This window comes from Mustela lutreola, chromosome 17 (assembly GCF_030435805.1).
Source record: "Mustela lutreola isolate mMusLut2 chromosome 17, mMusLut2.pri, whole genome shotgun sequence".
Lineage (NCBI taxonomy): Eukaryota > Metazoa > Chordata > Mammalia > Carnivora > Mustelidae > Mustela > Mustela lutreola.
In genome coordinates this window covers 28,251,677-28,260,340 of record NC_081306.1, presented here as the reverse complement: position 1 = coordinate 28,260,340, position 8,664 = coordinate 28,251,677, and the positions used below count along the sequence as shown (strand labels likewise).

General features: G+C 54.0%; 1 long non-coding RNA gene across 1 annotated transcript in view; it reads left to right on the top strand.

Moving 5' to 3' along the window:
* Positions 1-372: 372 nt before the first annotated feature.
* Positions 373-8,664, top strand: part of LOC131819925 (uncharacterized) — an 84,528-nt gene continuing 76,236 nt past the window's right edge. Inside the window, exon 1 of the long non-coding RNA XR_009349383.1 lies at positions 373-577. This is a non-coding gene — a long non-coding RNA (uncharacterized LOC131819925). The remainder of the gene's footprint in view (positions 578-8,664) is intronic.

Here is an 8,664-nt window from a genome sequence, read left to right as displayed (position 1 = left end):
TGGTTGCTGGCTTTGGGCGCAATCAGGAAGCCAGCAAACTGACTGGAGAGTGCAGCCAGGGTTAACAGGACTGATGACCTTTTCGCAGCCAGGCCATGGGCGGACACCCGCTCAGGGAGCCAGGCTAGGAGTCTGCCCAGAGCCGGCGCTGGCCACGCTTGCAGCCCCCCAGGGCTTCGGTCCCGCGCCCCAGCCCGGGCCGGCCTCAGGAGGGAGGGGGGCGGGGGCGGCGCAGAGAAGGGGCTTTGCTAATTGCCAAAGCGGGTAGTGAGCTCGGGGAGGACTCAGGAGGGATGGGGGCGGGGGCGGGTCGAGGGCGGCGGGAGAAGGGACTTTGCTAATTGCCAAAGCGGGAAGTAAGCTCTCGGAGGATGTGGCGGAGAGTCTGGGAGGAGGTGGAGCGGCTGGCGGAGGAAAGGCACGCAGCGCCGCGGTGCTGTGCTGCGGCCCAGTCGGGACTGCAGGACCCACCGGACTCGCCGTCCGTGGGCTCCTGCGTGAGGCCCTGCAGTCCCGCTCCTGCTGCCTGCTGCCCCTTCCCGCCCCAAGGCTTCTCCGAACCACCCTCTGCGCACAGGTAAAGTTACACCGCGCCGCGCCCTCACCAGGAGCAGAAAGCTGGGGACGCGACCTGGGGGCGGGGAGGGGGGTTGTCTAGGCCCAGCCTCCCAGGAACCCCAGGGCACCGGGACCACCCCGGACGCTGGGCCGAACCCGGGTCCGCATGGGGTCGGGCTGGGGACAGTGCCTTGCGAGGTGCCCCCCACCAGCGGGCGCACTAGCCCCCATCGTTGGGCACCCCCACTCCCGCGTGCTGAGGACCACCTTCCCTCCCCAGCCTTGGCCCCGCTGCTTTTGTTCTGGACTTGGGATCCCAGGTGGAAACTAGACCCTCAGACCTCCCTGGCAGCAAGGAGGGCAGGGAGGGATTCTTGGTCTTCTGCCCTGGCTCTTCCTCTCTCCCCATTCACAAGCCTTCTGGCTTCCCTTTCCTCTCCTCATTGTCAGTTTTATTAAATGGTTTTCTTCTGCATGTTGACCCGAAGAGCTATTTCATGAAAGAATATACACGAAACTGAGTCGGAGCCCACCTGTGAGAGCCCACCTGTAGAGGCCTTTCTTTAGAATGGTCTCTGGTTCTAGCCTCAGTTCAGAATACTGCATGTACCTGAGGACCTAGTCCAGATGTTTCTTTCATCTCTGACTTGAATTTGAAATCCTCCTCAGACTTCAGCTTCCAGGATTTCTCCAGTCCTTGCTCTCCCACTGTCTTGGTGGGGATCCGCCATGAGTGTTGAACCCAGGAATGAATGAATGATATATACCACAGATCGCTGGGGCTTTGTCTTGTTTTGCTGAGGTTGGAAAGGCTTGGGAGAGACCCCCTGTATGCAGATACAGAGCAGCATGCAATTGCTTAGATAAACGTGATCCCCACTATATTGCTTGGGCATTGAACATTTCGCCCTTAACCTGTGGCTTGAGCAGTTAGGAGGAGACAATCTGGAGGTGAATCAGAAGATGGCTGAATCCACATGGTGGTGGTCTGGGTTTGGGAGATTTTCCTGGAGATTCAAACGAAAGATCTAAATTCTTCCAGTGGGGAGTGGTAAACATTTTATGGATGGGAGATGGAAAATAAATGGTCTGGTTAACGTTTCCCTCCCCCTCAAAACCCATTATTTGAAAAAACAAAAAGAGAAGTGAAGGGAGAAATCCTCCCACTCCCATCCCCACTCACCTCCATAGCCACCTCCTCTTCCAAGAACCGAACAAACAAGGTGCCAAGAAGTGTTAGGTACCAGCAGTGGTCTCAGATCTCATTCAAGGATCATGGTGAAAGGCATTCAGAGATTGTGGGGGCACAGGGATCCAATTAAGGGGGACAAGTTTAAGGTTTGCCTGGCCCCCTAAAAATTAATGGCACTAGAGAAGATGAGTTTTGGGAACTATAGGTTAATGGATACAATGTGTAAAAAGCTTCAGTGAGTCATGGTGGGAAGAGGCCATGAGGGCAGCAAATACAGTCTTAGATGATGTTATTAATAGCACTACAGGCTCTAGATTTCCTGTGGTGGCAAGACCAGCCCGGCCAAAGTGGATACTCACAACCTGGAACAGAGGGTCTTGGAGATCCCAGCACGTGAGTTATGATGAGAAGGTAAAATGATAGGAGGTGTCCTTTGGAAGGGCTGTCTCCTTGACTTTAAAAGGGAGAACCCACATCTGTAGGTGAAATCTTTTTGGCTACAAAGAGGGCCGAGGCCTCCTAAGGTCAAGGTCTCCTCGTCACTTGCAAAGATGTTGAAGAACATATTCAGACATTTCAAAGATGTCCTCATGTCCATCGGTTCCCACTCTGGAATTCTATCAATAAGGTGAGAGTTCCTCTAGTTGCAAAAAAGATCTAAAAAGACGTCCCTTTCTCATGTAATTTCTGTAACCTCCAGGGCACACCCACCTCCACCTTCCAGCTCTGTAATGAAGCCACAGCTGGTGCCAATTTGTGGAACTCCTTAAAGGCTATTCTCCCTTATATACCCCCGGACCAAGTTCCCATGCTCCCTCACCTGATTTCCTGCACTCACCTCCCACCTGGTGTGTTCACACCTGCAAGTGCCTTTTACCAACCCCTTTGCCAAAAGGCAGCCAGAGTGACCTTTCAAAGACCTATCAGTTCCTGGCATTTGTCTCCATAGAAATCTGCACTGATCTTCTAACAAATTCCCAGTCCTCCAAAGGCACCCATAATCCTCGCATCAGTTTCTTCATAGCCCTCCAACTGACTGATGCCTGTTCTGCCCCATCTCTCTGCCCTTCAACCACACTGCCTCCCTCTTCCTGTGGAGACCCCTCATGGCGCCTGCCTCCAAGCACAGGTGATTCCCATTGATGGGAAGACCCTCTTCCTCTCCCCTATCTCCCCACTCCAGTTACTCCCAGTTATTCCTGAGCTCACAAGCCCCATGGTACACACTCTCCATGCAGCCTGCTCTCTCTTTTCTAGCACTGGCCTCCGTTTCTAGCTGTGGTTGTGTCATGGATGTCCCTCCCCAGCCAGCCTCCAAGCTCTCCTTCCCTTTAGCTCCAACACCTGACACAGTGCCTGGCACGTAGTAAGCCCTGGCTAGCTTCTAAGAGCCTCACTGAGGGACTGAAAGCATTTTAAAAACGTCACCACGTAGGCTCCAAACTGTAGGCAGAAAAATCTTTGCCTGGATTGACATTTTAGAGACGTATTCGTCAAGTTGGATATGTTCACTGACTTTACCTTGTAAAATTAAAAAAAAAAAAAAGGACCTCTGTATCGCTTCGCATCTAACGAAGGCACATGTATACTATTAGACCACGTTATGAGCTTAATGGAAGGAGACAAGATGTTTTCGCTAAGAAAATGTATAAGACTGTTGAGGTCAAGTGGGAGGAAACAGTCCGTTTGTTGGAGCATTGCTATCTTACTCTATCACAGCCACTCATAAAAATCTGACACGGGGTGAGTCAGAATTGTCTGTCGGAGATGAGTTAGATCTTGCTCATGTTCCTACAGACATGAAATCCAGGAATGAAGAAGGAGGCTTTGAAAGCCTGGGTTGAGGAGGCGGTGTGGTTCACTGCGATGAGCTAAGTGCCCAGGGCCACCGGAGGACATGCGGGCCTGTGTCCTTCCTTTGTTCTGGGGTCCCTCTTGCACCATGTGGTGAGGCTGGTGGCTGGGAGCAGCTCAGGTCAGGACCCGGTGGCATCTTACCTCTCCCACCCTCCTGTGGGCTCCAGTGGGCTCCAGTAGGTCCCAGGGGACAGCCTGCCTTCCTTGCAAAGCCCAGTAGCACTGGGAACAGAAACTGGGACCAAAGAGTGAGCACCCTGTTTGACAAGCTGGACCAGCCACCTCTTCTCCAGATGCAGGGGGAGCCCTGGCATGCTGACTCCTCCCTTCTCCCTTTCCCCTTTCCTCTCTTCCTCCCTCTTCCCTTCCCCTCTCTCCTTCCCTGGTGGTGCCCTTTCCCAATGCCCACTTCATCCCTTTTCCTTTCTACATGCCTGTCTTCTAGAGTTTCTTCTCTTTCCTCCCCATTACTTCCCTTCATCTGAATCTCCTCTTTGGTCCCTTTGTCCCTGCTCTCTGCTCCTCCTCCCCTTCCCTGGCCCCTGTTCCCCTCCATCCCGACTGCAGGCAGAGCTGGACTAACATGCTCACTTGCTAGCTCAGCCACCCTCCAGAGAATCACTCCTTGGTGGCCACCTTCCTGACCCCCTGGTCCCTTCTCCACTTGTTCAGATATTGCTCTGAAGTCTGAGGAGGACAGAGGCGGGGCTGCCACAGAATCAGGCCAGAGGAGAACCAAACCATGTGTCCACACTGTCCCCCAGCACTGCTGCTCTGAGAGCTTTCAGAGTCCTCAACAGGGTTAGGATTTAGGGGCTTCTTCAGAACCGGGAGTGAAAACAACCATAGGTCAAAAGAAAAGCTATGGCCCCCACACAAAAATAATAATCACAAATGAAAACTATGTAAACTCTGAAGTCCCAAAGTCGAAGAATTGCCTTGAATCTGTCGCCAGAAAGCACCCAAGGCCTCACTCTCTGGGTTCTGGGTGCCCTGGGAATGGCAGGAGGCTCTGACATGCTCCTGCCAAACGATGGGGGCTAGCCCGCCCACTGGCGGGGGGGTGGGGGTTACTTCGTGCAGCGCTGTCCCCGGCCAGACCCCTGGCGGACGGGGTGCAGGGAGGCGTCCGGGGTGTTCCCGGTGCCCTGGGGTTCGCGGGAGGCTGGGCCCCGACACCCACCCACCCCGCTCGTGCTCGTGGCCCGGGTTTTCTGCTCCAGGTGAGGGCGCGGTGCGGTATCACTTTACCTGTGAGCAGAGGGTCCTCCGGAGAAGATATGGGGCGGGGAGGGGCAGCAGGCAGCGGGAACAGGACAGCGCGGCCTCGGAGGCTAGGCTGGAGCACGGGAGCGCAAGGGCGGCGAGTACTGTAGGTCCTGCAGTCCCGACTGGGCCGCAGCACAGCACCCTGGCGCTGCGCGCCCCTCCTCCGCCAGCCCCTCCACCTCCTCCCGGACTCTCCTCTGCATCCTCCTCGAGCTCACTTCCCCCCTCAGGAATTAGCAAAGCCCCTTCTCCGGGCCGCTCCCGCCCCGCCCCCGCCCCCCTCCCTCCTGAGTCCTCCGCGAGCTCACTTCCCGCTTTGGAAATTAGCAAAGCCCCTCTCTGCGCCGCCCCCGCCCCCCTCCCGCCTGAGGCCCGGGCCCTGGCTGGGGTGCAGGGCAAAGCCCAGGCGGGCTGCGAGCATTGCCAGCGCCCACTCTGGGCAGCCTCCTAGCCTGGCTCCCTGAGCAGGTGTCCTCGCGCGGCCTGGCTGCAAAAAGATCATCAGTCCTAAATGCCAGCTGCACTCTTGGGTCAGTTTGCTGGCTTCCAGATTGCGCCCAAAGCCAGGAACCAGCTTCCCCAGCACAGGCCTGGGCTGAGATGCCTGCCCGGGATCTGTCTGAGCAGTCTCCTCTTCTCCATGCAGGGATGGCACTTCGACCTGGATGTTTGGGTTTTTTGTTTGTTTTTTTTGGTCATGGGTTATTACATGACCTCCAGGGTAGGTGCTCCACAAAGGGAGTGAAAACAGGACACCGTGATATATAGGCATACGGCCATTCTAGAAAAATAGCTTGGGGTTCTCTCGGAAACGCGGCATTGGTCCTTGCATTATGGTTTAATAGAAAAGGGATTATGCACCAAGTTACTTAAATGAGCATAGGTTGAAATCGTTTACTGAGAGTAAATATGTAAAATAGTTATATTTTAACTATAAATCTATCATCAATCATAAATCTATTACACGAAGGTTACAGGCAATTGAAATGCAAGAGCACTCTCTTCAGGGTTTTAAATAATCCGTGTCTGTCTTGGCACATGAGAATGCAAAGATAGGAAATGGTTTGTAAAAGATCATATAATAGCTTTTACTAATTCTATTTATTTGACAGACAGAGATCACAAGTAGGCAGAGAGGCAGGCAGAGAGAAAGATGGGGAAGCAGGCTCCCCGCCAAGCAGAGAGCCTGATGAAGGGCTGGATCCCAGGACCCTGAGATCATGACCTGAGCCCAAGGCAGAGGTTTAACACGCGGAGCCACCCAGGCGCCCCCAGATGAAATACATTTCTGACTTAGAAACTCCATATAGAATTTTTTTGTCCATGATGACAACTGAAGAAAATGTGTCATCCCTAAACCTAACCTTAACCCCTAACAACGCTGAAACCTAAGCTGACCTTAAAGCCCAAACTAGAACCCTGAATCCCAAACCTGAAATGGAACCCAAAGCCTGTACCTGAGCCCTGGATCCAAGCCCTGAACCACGAACCCAAACCCTAAACCAGACCTCCAAGTCATGAACCCTGAACCCAAATCTCAGCATGAAGCCAAACCCCAAATTTGACCTTGAACTTTATCCCCTAAGCCCTGAGTCTTAAAGCCTAAATCATAAACTTAAAGCCCTAAACTATAACTCTGTTCCCTTGTCCTTCACTCTAAATCCTCACCCTAACACTAAACCCAAAGCCTGATCTAGAACTCTGACTAAAACCTGAACCTGAACCCAAATTCAAACCCTTCACCACACTTTGCTTATGCACTTGCCATGGATGGATATTTGCAGTTTCTACCTTTTGATTCTTGTGAACATTGTTTGGGTTGGGGGCTAGGGTTAGGGTCTTGGATTAGGGTAGGGTCCAGGCTTGAGACCAAGTTGAGGTCAGAGTGTGGGTCTGCATCAGGGCCATGTTCAGTGCCACTCTTTGGGTCAAGGACTGTTGTAATTCCACATTGTTTCCAATTCATTGTTCCTTAGCTATTTGGGGGGAAGTTGGGGGGTATTGGGCTCCATGCAGCTTGAATTTCCGGAATGAAATGGCGTCAGCTGGACCCCGGGAGGGAGCAGGACCTTCCACTGAAGGGTGAGCTCCCACAGTCCTGCACTGCCTTCCACCGCCTGCAGAGGGCGCCAGACCGCAGCTCCCGCCCTGAGCCCAGGCTGCGCAGCCACAGCTGGGTTCGGAGCCCCGGAGCCCCGCCTCTTCAGGACCCACTGTGGAGACTTCTGGAGAATGTGGGGCGCCTCCCACCCTGACAGGACAAGCTGAGGAGGGTGTGGCTCTGCAGCCACACTGACCGGACCCGTTGTGGAGGACGCGCCCACACTGGCAGCAGTCCGACCTCCTAAGGACTCTGGAGGAGGTGAGGAGAAGCCGCCTGAGTGGACTGTCAAGGGGTTCGTGGTCTCAGGACCCCACAGAGGAAGGGCGCCCTGTGTAGACACTGGGGCTTCCGTCGTTTTGTGTGAGGAGACGTGGCCTCCTGCTGTGCTGTGCGCGGGGCTGTGGGGTCCCCCCTTTCTGGGCTCGGGTGCTCCTCGGTCCTTGTCTGTGTTTGTGTGCTCGCGGATTCGGTTCCTGGGGCTCCTCAGATGGTCTGCAGTCAGGGAGCGTCCGCCTGCTTCGGTGCTTGTGCTCCCCCCACCTCAGCCCTGCGGGGTCCTTCCCGTGTCCACACCCACTCCAGGCTTGTGCCGAGTCCCGAAATTCAGGAGCCAGAGTGAGGACTCTGTAGACGGTTTTGGGGAGAGTAGGTATTTTCCCAGTGTGGGTTCTTCCCTGAGCACAGTGCCTCCCCATCTCCGTGTGTCCCCCTCCCTGTCTGTCGTCATTGTTGCAGGGCTGTCAGAGGACAGGTCTGTCACCTTCTTGGTTCAGGGGCCTCCCGGGTATCTTGCTGCCTTGGATGCAGGTGTAAATGAGATCGTTCTCCGTAGTCTCTTTCTGATGGTTCCTTCTGAGCACGTAGGAGTGCCACTAATTTGTGCATATTGATTTTTTTCCTTGCAAGTTCTTGAATGTATTAGTTCGATTTGCCTTAAACTCCATCTGCCAGTTATTTGACCAGCAGCATGGGTTTATTTGGGAAGAGCAGAGAATGGCAGTCTGGGCTGAGCAAGCTACGGTCCCATCACAGGCAAGTGCGAGAAACAAAGGAGAGGAACATTATTTCATGGAGGAGGAAGAAGTTGGGAAGGGTGCTTGAAGGAAAGTCCCCTGGAGAAAGGCAGAGTGATGGAGAATTCTCACCAGCTGAGCTGCAAAGCTCCTACAAAAAGTCAGGAGATGAACCTCCGGCTTCCCCTGTGGGGCCTGGAATTGGTGAGTCTCTCCTGTGGGGGATTGCAATGTGGGGTCTGTAATGGGCACTGAGCACCAGGCGCCCCCTTCCAGCCTCCCCTTCTGGCATCCCCCGTCCACTTTACTGGGGCTTCCCTTCCTGCTTTTGCACAGTTCTAACCAGCTTGTGGTGGAAGGTTGTGGAAAACTGAAATTCCAAGTCCACTGCTTCTACTGCACCTGAGATACAGGGGTCCATTATTTAATCCTCCCATGAGTCTCTTGCTAACATGTGTCCTCTCCATGTTGGGTGACCTGGATCTGGGAGGGCTTGGCCTCCATCCCAAAGTCTGATGTTCTCCCTGCTTCCGTGTCGTCGTGCTAACATGGATGTTTGGAAGAGTCATTTCCTCTGCGGTGATTTCAAAGTGCAGTCAGCTTGTTATAGCAGCACAAATACGTGCTGTCTCCACACTCAGATTCCCCAGCCGTCATTTCTTTACCACGTT